The sequence below is a fragment of the Haemorhous mexicanus genome, chromosome 4 (genome assembly GCF_027477595.1).
Source record: "Haemorhous mexicanus isolate bHaeMex1 chromosome 4, bHaeMex1.pri, whole genome shotgun sequence".
Classification (NCBI taxonomy): domain Eukaryota; kingdom Metazoa; phylum Chordata; class Aves; order Passeriformes; family Fringillidae; genus Haemorhous; species Haemorhous mexicanus.
In genome coordinates, this window is record NC_082344.1 from 28,976,932 (window position 1) to 28,989,041 (window position 12,110).

The 12,110-nt window shown below is 47.0% G+C and overlaps 1 long non-coding RNA gene across 1 annotated transcript; it reads left to right on the top strand.

Moving 5' to 3' along the window:
- Nucleotides 1-7,481: 7,481 nt before the first annotated feature.
- LOC132326268 (uncharacterized) lies at nucleotides 7,482-11,836 on the top strand. Its single transcript, XR_009486196.1, has 2 exons — nucleotides 7,482-11,213; nucleotides 11,535-11,836. It is a non-coding gene; the product is annotated as an uncharacterized LOC132326268 (long non-coding RNA).
- Nucleotides 11,837-12,110: the final 274 nt, after the last annotated feature.

A 12,110-nucleotide genomic window follows, 5' to 3' on the forward strand; every position in this document is an offset into this window, starting at 1 on the left:
AGACACTCTGATAAGAGTTAAAACAGCAACAGAGTAATAAACCTGGAGGAGGAGGGTTAAGGAAGGGTTTAAATTTCTTTCTGCTTTGGGGAGGTGTAGTTAGGTGGGGTTTCTTTAGCCACAAAAAGGCTCCAGTGATGCTCAGGTTGCTCAGGCTGAGGGTGGCGGGAGGTGCAGCTCAGTCCCTGCCCTGCGCCTGAGGCTGCACGTGTGGAGCTGTGCCCGGCTGTGCCCAGCAGCAGCAGCAGGATGAGCCTGTGGAGCTGTGCCCAGGAGCAGCAGGATGTGCCTGTGGAGCTGTGCCCAGCAGCAGGATGTGCCTGTGAAACTGTGCCCAGCATAAGCAGCAGCAGGATGTGCCTGTGGAGCTGTGCCCAGCAGCAGCAGGATGTGCCTGTGGAGCTGTGCCCAGCCATGCCCAGCAGCAGCAGCAGGATGTGCCTGTGAGCTGTGCCCAGCAGCAGCAGGATGTGCCTGTGGAGCTGTGCCCAGGAGCAGCAGGATGTGCCTGTGGAGCAGGGCCGGAGGAGGCCGTGGGGATGGATGTGTGCAGGCCTGGAGCAGCCGTGCTCCGCAGCCAGGCTGGCAGAGCCGGGGCTGTCCAGCCTGGGGAGGAGCAGGTCCGGGGAGGCCTCACTGCGGCCTTGCCGTGCCCAGAGGGGCAGAGAGCGATGGGGAAGGGAAGGGTTTGAGATGAGAAGGGGGAGATTGGGAGCAGGTGTTCGGAAGAGCTGTGAGGGCAGTGAGACATTGGAACAGGCTGCCCAGAGAAGCTGTGGATGCCCTGGAACGTTCCAGGCCAGGCTGGACAGCCTGATCTGGTGGGTGGCAGCAGCAGCAGGTGATGGTTGAGGTGCCTCCATGGCGCTCTGGAACCCCCCACGGGTGGGGCCAGTGGACACCCGTAGCTGGGCATGGAATGTTGCCACCCGTAGCTGGGCATGGAATGTTGCCACCGGTTGCCAGGGGCACTCTTGCTCCCAAGGTTCTGTTGGCACGGAGTCTGTTGAGCCAGTTGACGGATTCTCTGCTGCGCAGCAGACGCAGAGCATCTGTCTTCTCCATCCCGGCTGGGAACAGAGAGCGATTTGCGGACATTTGCGAGCCAAACTCTGCACTGACTGTCCAGGTGAGTGCAGATGGTTCTTGGAAAGGCTTCTGATGCTGAGGGGCTGGGCTGGGCTGCAGGGTGGGAGGATGGACTGCAGGTGGGCTCAAGCACCAGAGTCACAGACTTCCCTTCTGGCTTTGGACAGGAACTAGAGACTCGGGAATGGGAGTCTTGGGGCATGGGGGTGTTCATGAAAGCTGGCATTTCAAATACATAATCTCCCCTCTACTTTTCTGACAGGTTTGGAAGAGCAGTTTTCTGGCATTCCAAAAAATCTGCAGTGGGCTGCCTGAAGGAACCAAAGGGATTGATCACATCCCTGACGTTCATTTTCTGGTGTTTGCCCCACTTTGATTGTAGTTTTTGATCACAAAACACCATGAGCTCAGTAAGTACTTTGCTACTCAATGCAAACAGGATTCTTGAAACATTTTCCAGGGTACTTCTAGAAAGCATATCAAGAGTTTGTAGCAAATGCAGAAGAACAGAAGCCTTTGAAAACTTCACGTAACTTGACGTTCTGGAATAGTGAAGGTTTTGAATTTCTGTGGGTGTTAGCAGTAGTGCAGAAATGCTTACGGTGGGAGCAGCAACCTGCTGGAATTGGGAACTGGTCTCCTCATTCTCAAGCCATTGGGAGAGGCTCGCTCTTGGGGAGGCGGCTTGTTGGAGATCAGGGGTGATGTCTTTTCCCTGCTGTGCTGTGCTCAGGTGGGAATGGCCCATAGGACCATTTGGTGTGTATTCCAGCCTTTGCAGGGGAGTTTTCTGTATCCTTGTGTGCTGCCATTGGTGTTGCACAAACCGAGGGATGTGTTAATATCCATGCCACAGAAAATGCTAAGGCTTTGTTCCCTGTCAGCATCAGCGAAAGCGCCCTGGAGGAGCACTTGGTTCCAGACCAGCTCGGAAACGGAGCAGGCTGCTGCCCTCCAGCGCAGGTGGGACTTTGTGGACAGAGCCAATAGACCTTGAGGAAAGTGGTGCACCTGCCTTTGAGCCTGGTGAGAACAGAAACTGCTTCTGGAGGGCTGAAGACCATGTGGCCATGAGCTTTTGCCAGTTTCTAGGCCCTTTACTGGGGAGGAAGGGAAAGCTTGGGATTGAGGAAGCACCTGGTATGGCATTCCTAAACTGCAAGCCTTCTGACAGCTGTTTTGGTGTTACTGAGCTCGATACACTGGCTGCTAGTGCAGAGGGGCTGTGGAGCAAAGGTCCTCAGGTGCTGCTCAAAGTCCTGACTGAGTGTTCTGATGAGCTGGCCGTCACTGCAGCTGCCACAGTGGAGGGTGGCACACTGAGTTTGGGATCTCCCTAGCTGGATAAAGATGCGGAAAACCTGTCATTAGCTGTGGCCCATCCTTCAAGGAGCCAATCCACAGCATGGTACCATAAAATTGGTATCCCCTCTAGTGTTGGTTTGAGTTTTCATTTCCCTGTGTGCTAAACATTCCCCTCTATTCACATCATTAGTTGATGTGAACATCCTGTAAGCTGTTGTCATACAACAGAAGCTGGGAGGAGCTCAGATGCTCTTCCTGTTGTTTTGCCCCTTCAGAGGGACAGGGCTGACAATACTCCCTGTGGACTCTGGTGGGTGAAGCTTGAGTGAAATGTTGGACACATTCCTGAAAAAAAGAGACTGAGGGCACAATGAATCCAACCACAGCCTTTTCTACAGTAGTCAGCCATTGCATTCCTCTGCTATCTCTGACGTTGGTTCTAATGTTCTATCTCTTCAGCTGGTGGAGAATTCATAGATCTCACAGGTGAATCTTCTGAGCCCAAAGTCATTACTATCAGTGACAATGAGTCTCCTGTGGTAAGTAGTGACTGGCACACTCTTCTCCATCTTGCATTCAAATTAGTTTTCTTGCCTGGCCTCAAAGGTTGAAAGAAGGCTCTGATTTACCACTTTAGACACAAATTCCTGTCAGCCACAAACACACTCATGAACATATCAGCATGCCTGAGAACTCCTTGCAGAGAGTGGGTGAACAACCTAAAAGAGGTTGTTGCTTCCATGATTTAAGGGGGAGCACAGGAAGTCTTTGATTCCCAAGTAAGAAGTGTTTTATTCGCAACACCTATTTAGGATTCCTCTGTCATTGAGCTGTAAAATGCAACTGCAGCTGACTGGGGTATGCATTAATTTGGTTTCTTATTCCAAGAAGCTTTTAAAAGGCTCACATTTGGAATTCTTTCCAGATCCCCTACTATCTTAAAGGAATATGCTTGGATCCAAAGCACAGTGCAGTGTATCTGCTCAAATTTGGGATGCCACTGCTGCTGTGCAAAATAGAAACGTGCAGCAAACAGCATGGGAGTTATATCCTAAATGGGTTGATCCTGAACCTTTGCAAAGAAAAGGCCTCAAATTTTACAACATGCTTTTCATGACCCAGCTCCACGTGCACCAAACACAAGAGCAGGTTTGGGTATGGGGCTTTTTCTCTTCAGTAGCTGTTCACATGATAAGTAGTGTTCAGGCTATCACAGGTGAAATTGCCAGTTTGGAGGAGAAAGAGAGGAAGAAATGGCTCCAGCCCAAATCCAATTAGGGAACTGAAAAAGGGAAGCAGGAAGTAGAGTGTTCAGGTGATTCCTAAGTGCCTCCGTTTCTACCCCATTTCAGGACAGGGAGCAGAGCGAGCAGCAGCCACATCTTTCCAGAGCATCAGAGGATTCTGTTGAGCCACTGGCAAGGAATGATGAAGAGGAACCAACAGAAGATGATGAGTATGTGTGAGAGAAAGTGTCTAGCAAAGTGTCTAATGTCAGATAAGTGGCTGAAGGAGGTTTCTGCCAAGCTTTTGGGTTCTACCTGGCTCTGTGCAAGTACTTGAGACCTGGAATATAGTGGCCTGCCTGGAAGAGAATTAAAATAAACCCAGCAGAATCCAGCAGAAGCCTTTCTTCTCTGTTTGTGAAGCCTTAGCTTCTTAGAAGCTGTCTATCTAACACTGAATGTAAGAGAATGGCTGGTCACACTGAAATGCTTGCTGTTCATAAAAATTCATGGAATGATTGTTTTTCTGGGCTGGGATGTTGCTTAATCAGAATAGGAGATGTTTTAGGTACCAAAGTTTTCTGCGTTGGTAGCCTTTGGTGCCCAAAGAAATAAATGGCTGCATGATCTTCTGGTTCTGCTCTCTCTAGTGATTGGCTGCAATTTAATTTTGAACGTCCATTTTGGTCAGATGAGGACTCAGCGGTGAGGATCCACATGTTCTTGTCCTTTCTGGTTTGTGGGAGGGGGAGAGACAAAAGGGGAGCTGCACAACTCAGATGTTTGAGGCGGGATGCCACGGGCAGCAGGCTGGAAGCACAGCCCTTGCTGGGAAGCTCCAACTTGCCCATCCCTCCAAGTCCCTCCTGGGTGGTGTCCATAGAGGGAGAAGCTCTTTCCAGGATGGCACTGGCAGATCTGTGTGTCCTTTGTAGTTCTAGCGTTGAGTGACATAGTGCACATACTCCAAGTCCAGTTTGCCTGGAGCCAACAAAAAATTCCAGCAAACTGGAATTCTTTACTCCCAGTGCCTGTTGTGGTTTCCTTTTTTCAGCAGCTATTCATCCAACATGAAGTGTTTAGGGCTATGACTGCAGAAGTTGCCCTTTTTGGAGCTAACAAGGGAAAGAAAAGCTTCTAGCCCAAATCCAATCAGGGAACTGATACAGGGAAGTAGGTTAGAGTTGTTTTGAGTGTTTCCTACCCTGTTTTCATTTTTAACCCCTGCAGGACAGGGAGCAGAACCAGCAGCACTCACGTCTTTCCAGATCAGCAGAGAATTCCCCTAGTCCAGTGGCAACTCGTGACGAAGAGGAGCCAAGAGATAGTGATGGGTATGTGAGAGTAAAATGTCTCTCTGAAGTGTAATTTGTGATGCAAGGTAGGAACAGGTTTTTACCAAGCTTCTGGGTTCTGTTGAAGTCTGTGCAGAACCTTCAGACCTGGAATACAGTGCAGAGAAGTAAGTAAAAGAGTCCAAAAAAACACATAGCAAAATCCAGCTGAAACCTTTCTTTTCTTTTCATGAAGTCATGGTTGAATATTTGTAACAGTACGACTTGATATATGCTGAAATGCTTGCAGCACATAGCAGCTCGGGGAACAGCTGTGGAGCTGGGCTGGGATGTTGCTAAATCTGAATAGGTGTTACATGTTGGCAACTCTTTGTCTGCAGTGAAATTATTGGTTCTGCGTTCAAATGGCTGCACGCTCTTTTTGGTTCCCTCTAGTGCACGGCCAGCAGGCCCAGCTAGTCCTCGGATGAGGGAGAGTGACAACTCTCAGGTGCAGGACAGGGAGCAGAGCCAGCAGTACCCACTTGGCTCCAGAGAAGCAGAAAATTCAGCTGAGATACGGGTGACAGACATTGAAGAGGAACCAAGAGCTAACAATGAGTATGTGACTGATGAAGAGTCTCTCCAAAGTGTAATTTCTGATATATGGTAGATGCAGGTTTTTTGCCAAACTATTGGATTCTGCTTGACTCTGTGTAATGGAATCTGATTTGAACCATAGTGGCCTGTCAGGAAGGGAAGTATTGGAAAAAAAACCCCTACAAACAAAGCAAAATCCTGGAGAAACCTTTCTTCTCCATTCAGGAAATCATTGTTGAATGTTTCTTACATTACGGTTTGCACTGAAAGGCTTGCAGTACATAAAAGCTCTTGCACTGACCGTGTTTCTGAGCTGGGATGTTGCTTAATCAGAATAAGGGGTTGTTTCTATTTTTGCAATGTCTTGGAAGCCCTCTTTGCACTGCGAAATTGACAGCTGCATGTTCTTCTAGTTCTATTAACTCTGATGAATGGCCAGACCGTTTTGAGAGTCCCCCGACATGGCAGGATGCCATTACAGATGTAAGCATCATGTTCTTATCACATGTTCTTGTCCTTTCTGCTTTGTGGGGGGGAGGAGACAGAGGGGGAGCTGCACAACTCAGTTGTCCTAGGTGGGATGCCACGGGCAGCTGACTGGAAGTCCAGCCCTTGCTGGGAAGCTCCAATTTGCCCATCCCTCCAAGTCCTTTCTTGGTGGTGTCCATAGAGGGAGAAGCCTTTGTCAGGATAGCACTGGCAGATCTGTGTGTTCCTTGTAGTTCTAGTATTGACTGACAGACTGCAGATACCCCAAATCCAATTTGCTGGTGCCAATAGAGCAGCAAACCTTTTTGCCCCAAATTTCTGTGGTTGCCGTTTCTGTTTCTCAGCAGCGGTTCATCCAACATGAAGTGTTTAGGGCTAGCAAGGGAAAGAAAAGGTTCTAGCCCAAATCTACTCAGGAAACATAAACAGGGAGGCAGGATGGAGTGGCTTCAAGCGATTCCTACTCTGTCTACATTTTTACCCCACTGCAGGACTGGGAAAGGAGCCAGCAGTACTCACTTCGTTCCAGGTCAACAGAGAATTCACTGGCAAGCAACCTCCAACAGGAACCACGAGATATTGAATTGTACGTGACAGATATAGAGTCTCTCCAAAGTGTAATTTCTGATGTACGGTAGATGGAGGTTCCTGCCAATCTTTTGGGTTCTACTTGATTCTGTTTGGAGAATTCTGACTTGAAACATAGTCTGGAACAGAAGTAACAACAACAAAAACAACAACAACAAAAAAACACCAAAACAAAACCAAACAAACAAACAAAAAAACCAAACCAAAAAAACCCCGAAAACCAAACCAACTTAAAACCAGTAAAATCCAGGAGAAACATTTCCTCTCTGTCAGGAAGTCATTATTAAATGTTTCTTACATTATGGATTGTGATACACTGAAATGCTTGCAGTACATAAAAGCTCTTGCACTTGATTGTGTTTCTGGGCTGGGATGTTGCTAAATCAGAACAAGGGGTTATTTAAATTTCTTCAATTATATGTTCTGTTGGTAGCCCTTTGTGCTCTGTGAAATTGACCAGCTGCATGTTTTTCTGGTTCTGTTCCCTCTAGTGAACCACTAAGAAGTTTGGTTAGTCCTCCAAATTGGGAGGATGACAATGCAGAGGTGAGGATCCACATATTGTTGTCCTTTCTGGTTTGTGGGAGGGAAAGGGGCTAAAGGGGAACTGCACAACTCAGATGTTTGAGGTGGGATGCTACGGGCAGCAGGCTGGAAGCACAGCCCTTGCTGGGAAGCTCCAACTTGCCCATCCCTCCAAGCTCCTCCTTGGTGGTATCCATAGAGAGAGAAGCCCCTTCCAGGATGACACTGGCAGATCTGTGTGTCCTTTGTAGTTCTAGCGTTGAGTGACATATTGCACATACTCCAAGTCCAGTTTCCTGGGTGCCAATAGAGCAGCAAACTGGAATTCTTTACTCCCAAATTTCTGTTGTGACTTCCTTTCTTCAGCAGTTGTACAGCTAACATGAAGTGTTAAGGTTCTCATAGCAGAATTTGCCAGTTTTGGGGAGAACAAGGGAAAGAAACAGCTCCAGGTCAAATCTAAATAGGGAACAGGAACAGGGGACCAGGGAGGAGGGTGTTCAGGGGGTTCCTAAGCTGCCTCTATTTCTACCCTGTTGCAGCAATGAGAGCAGAATCAGCAGCACCCACTTCTTTGTTATTCAGGGCAGCAGCTCTTTGTGCTACTGCTTTGAATGCTCTTAACCAAACATAGAGGGTGATACCCTACCCTTCCCCAACTCCCCTGCTGTAACTGCTTTCTGAGCTGAGGTTTGAGGGCAGCACCAGGGGGGATCACCAAATCTAATTGTATCTTCCTTTTCTCTCCCTTCCCATGTGCATCGATTGAAGTTTCCTGAAGGTGAGGTGATGTTTTACAGTTGGTAATGGACTTTTATCTAAAATGTGATAGTTATTTTTGTTGTTCTTTTCCAAGAAAGTCGAGCAGCAGGGATTGAAACTTCTTTTCAGCAAAAGGCAAAGCACAGGGCTAAAGCCTCTGGCCTGTGTCTTAGAGAATGGATGCGATGTGTGTGTGATGGCCTCTGTCAGTCCCAGTGGGAAATCCCTGCAAGAAAAGTGGTAGCTGAACACTTATGCAGAAGGAACTTTAATGTGGTAATGCCTCCTGCAATTTTAATTGATTAGCGATTGGTTAGTGTGACATGGACCCTGGAGTTGCAGAGGTCATCGTTGCCTGGGGTTTCTGAGAGTTAAGGAGCAAACAGCAGTTCTTGACCCTTTGGCTGTTACAGACCAGGCCATTAGAAATGGTTCTCCCAGTAACTTGGTCAATGTGTGGTCCACAAAAATTGGATTTGTTACTGGGGTGCAACAGGTAAATGATGAGCCACTTGAGAGAGACATTGGATGCTGGTTTCAGTGTTTCACCAGTCTGGGCGCTCAGTGGTATTTCACAAATCAGACACACCCACTTCCAAAAGAACTTCTATTATTTATAAATTTAAACCAAGAAAGAAATTAGCATTAAGTGGTTGCAAGTGACATGGTTATCTTCTTAGCCAGTATTTTGTCTTCTTTTGGTTAGTGATTGTCTCTCTTCTCACTGTAATTAGTCCACTGAGTGCATTGCTCAGTCTGCCTCTTCTTTTGGGCTGGGGAGGTTCTTGAGTTGCCGCTCCACGAGTCGGTGGTCGCAATCTCCCCCTGCAGGAATTACTTTTTACCAGTCAGAGCTGATTTCAGGACAGTTGGGTTTCTTAGTTCCTTATCCTGGGAGTTGTTCCAGATTTCCATGGGGCCCCTCAATTCTGCATTCTTTGCATTCTTTGTGTCCACTCTCAGTGGGCATCCTTCTCCCCAAACTTTGTTAAGCCTTCCCTGGGTCTGAGCTCCTTGAAGCATGTCAAGCCCTGAACCTTAACAAGGCAATTCTACCAACAAGGAATTTGTTTTTCTGCCCCATGGGCATCACTTAGATCTTGTTTGTGAGTTGTTGTCTATTTAATGGACCATATCTCCCAGTTGATTTGGCTTGAACATACATAAAGATCAAACATGAATACAAGCGGCATCCTTCCTTAAGAAATCTTTTACATATTCTGCATTTTGCATCACATATAACTCCATTCTTAAATTAGCTTAATTAAGGAGGAAGATAATGACAATTTTCTAAGGGCATACTGCTTCAAGTAATTTTTAGTTTCCATGGACTGTCTTTGAGAATCTCAGGTCACCTTTTTTAGCTGTGTGTAGGCTGAACAGAGCAAAAATTTTGTGTTGTTTTGTAGCAGAGGAGCCACAATGTGTGGAAGGGTCCACTCTTAGAATTTGGGAAAGTAGCTTGTTTATGCTTGTTTTTAAACCAGCTGAATAGAGTCCATTTCAAATAGGAAGCATTGCTGACTATTTATATAACTCATTTCAAGGGTAGCTCCAGGGAGAGAGAGAATAAGAGATCTAATTTCTGAAAATTAAATTACAGTGTATGGACAGGAAAGCAGAAATGTTACACTGAACAGCCAGGAGCAGGTGGATGGCTCTGGTAATGGAACAGGAGCTCATGATGCACCTGTGGCTGACCCAGCCCCTGCAGAACAGGGAGCAGCAGAGGAGGACACTGCACAATCGGAGTATGTATGGCTCATGCCCTACCAAACACAGAGTTCTGTGCCTTTCTTTCTTTCCTGTGTAGGACTAAGTTCTACAAGTATGCCTGGTTTATCTTTGAGGCCTTCCCATACTCTACTTATTTCCCTCTTTCTCCCATGTTGCATGACGATCAAATGATACCGTTTGCATTTTGGGAGAAAAAGGCAGCCCAGAGCAGATGTACAACTTTGCACAGAGCCTTAGAGATGAGGGTGGGGGTATGGCAAGGAAGGGGGGGGATTGGTCACAGGCCATGGCTCACTATTGCATTTGCTTTTCCTGACAAGCTCTGGTAGTGATGTTAGATGTGGAAATGAAATGTTATCACGTGGGCTTGGCATCATGGAACTGGCAGGCAGCAGCTGGGCAAATTCCAGTAGAAATTCCCTGCTGGAATGGTGCCAGCTGGTTGCCTTTCTCCTGGAGCTGGAGCCCTTCTTCCCAAGGTAGACTTGCACAGAGGCAGCTGTGGAGGTCATGCTTTTATGGCCAGTGCTGGGTGTCATAAGCCCTGATTTGTTTGCTTCTGTGGTGGAGATCTTGCAGTTCAGGTTGGGTAAAATCCTGCACAGTAAAATCCCCAAGCTGCAGAGAAACAGGAAAGCCCTGCTGTAGGAGCACTCCATCAGGATAAGAAAGATGCAAGTCATTAGACTGATTAAACCAGGTGCCTGTGTCACTAGGGAAGACAAAGAACATGAGAATTATGGTATAAGCTTTTCTAAAGTGTTTTTTTGGGGTGGGGGGAAAGACAGAGGTTTTAATATTACTGGTGTGCTTTGAGCCTTCTGGAAAGGCAATATAGGAGAGAACTTCAGTATGGAACTTTCAGGTGTCAGGCCTTAAAAATGCCACCTAAAGGGCTTCTACTATTCTAAACCATAATGCATTTTGCCAATGAATTTGTAGATGTTTAAGTTTTGGTTGTTAAGTCTGTTGGTGAACAAATGCCACCACCTGGTTAATATGAAAAAGGAATGTTTTGTTCCTTCAGTCTCAAGCTTCTCAGTTGCTGAGTGTAGCTGCTCTGTTTAGGTAAGGCTGAAAGAGCTCAGTGCTGCAGCATTTAAAATTGACCAAAGGCTCCTTCCCAGGGCAGGATGTTGCCAGAGCTGTTACTCTGTAATTTAGAACTGGATCCTGGAATGAATATTCTGGGGTGAAGCATTCCCAGAGGACAGCTGGATGCTGTAGTCACAAAGCTCTTACTGGTGACCTGCTGGAAGTCAAAGCTGCCACACAGCAACTGGCCAGTGCTAGAGACTGCTGTTACTTCAAATCCCAGAGCAGGGTGCCTGCCTGCACCTTTCTCCTGGTGAAAAGCAGGACACCCTTTCCCTCAAAGCAGGGAGGCCCCAAATCCTCATTAAATGCAGCACACAGAGACTTAAAGGCAGCAGGGTTCTTAGAGGAAATGTGTCATGGCTAGTCAGTGCAGTTGCATGATTACATGAGATTTTATGTATCAATAAGCATTGAAGTGTGGTGATCTTACCAGCTGCATGTTCTTTCTAGTTCTGTTTCCTCCAGTGCACAGCAAGGAGTTGTCATTAGGTGTCCAATTTGCATGGAATTTTACTCCGAGGTAAGGATCCACCAGCTGTTGTCCTTTCTGCTTTGTGGGAGGAGAAGGGCAGAAGGGGAGCTGCACAAGTCAGCTGGATGATGTGGGATGCTGTGGGCAGCTGGCTGGAGGCACAGCCCTTGCTGTGAAGCTCCACAAGTCACTTCTTGATGGTGAATGTTGAGGGAGAAGCCTTTGCCAAAATGGCACTGGCACATCTGTGGGTCCCTCATTCATTATTCCAACTGATTCCAGATGCTCTAAATAGAGCCTCTGGTGGCAATAGAGCAGCAAAATCAAATTCTTTCCTCCCAATACATGTTGTGATTTTCTTTCCTCCAGATTCTACAACATGGACAACAGCTTGTGGTGACCCTGTGTGGCCATGTCTTCTGCAGTAGATGCCTCCCTATTGCCCTGGAGACTACTCACAGGTGCCCAACCTGCAGGGTGGAACTTACTCCAGATCTGTATATTCCCATTTATATATGAGTGCTTCTGCTTCTCAGGACACACTCAGATGGATCTTGGACAATAGTCTTTATGTATATAGTTCTTCCTGTTTCTTTATGTATATAGTTCTTCCTGCACATAGTTTCATTTTTTGCTGAATTCAATTTAAATAAAGTTTTGAATAGTTGAAATATTGTCTGTCTGCTCTTCTCTGTTGGACTGTGCTGATAGGCAGAGATGTTGTCTAACAGGTGGAAATAAGGCTCTTGGTTGGAGCAGTCAGAAGCTCGTTCTTTTCCTCTCCCTCTAGTCATTGATTTGGGGGCAATGTGCTAAAGCCACAGGCTTTGTAGTTCTTGTGACCAGCGTGTGTTGTACGGGGAAAAAGAAACAGGGCCTGCTTGGGGTGAGAGGGATTCCATTTCTCAGGGCAGACTCTGGTGCTCACTTTGGTGAAAATGTCAT